Here is a 706-nt window from a genome sequence, read left to right on the forward strand (position 1 = left end):
TAGCTGTTTTTTTTGTTTGTTTGTTTTGTTTTTCAGTTTGGTTTCTGTGGGTTTGTTTAACTTTTCCTCTCTGTGAGCCACAAGTTGCTGAATAATCTATCTGCAAAATTAGGGGACTAAGCTATGGTCAGATTTTCTATTTGAAAGAAAAGTCTCCCACCAGAATCATGAAGGTCTCTGAGGGCCTTCTGTTGGGCTCCCTTTATGGGTCTCCAGAAACTGTCTTGTTCTATGACTTCCTCTTCATCCCCTGTCTATCTGTGTGTGTTAGTCACTCAGTCATGTCTGACTCTCTGGAACCCCATGGACTGTAGCCCACCATTTTCCTCCCTGTCCATGGAATTCTCCAGGCAAGAATACTGGAGTGGGTTGCCATTCCCTTCTCCACTACCCAACCCAGGGATCAAACCCGAGTCTCCTGCATTGCAGGCAGATTCTTTACCATCTGAGCCACTGTACCTCTCTATAGGCTGACAGATGTGGCAGTGTGAGTCTTAATCCAGAAAACCTGGGATCTCTGAGACCTCCTCGGGATGCAGAAATGGATGAAGGCCCTGAGCAGCCACCTCATTTCAGTAGAGAAGACCTGAGGCAGCTTAGTCTGACCTGAAATTAATTCCTCTTTTTAATGAATTGCCCAAGGGACTTCCTTTCCCAATTTTCCTTCTGGTTTTACAGCTTTCTTTAGAGTCCCTTCCCTTCATTG

Source organism: Bos grunniens, chromosome 10 (assembly GCF_055505025.1).
Source record: "Bos grunniens cultivar Pamir isolate PY7600 chromosome 10, Bosgru_T2T1.0, whole genome shotgun sequence".
NCBI lineage: Eukaryota > Metazoa > Chordata > Mammalia > Artiodactyla > Bovidae > Bos > Bos grunniens.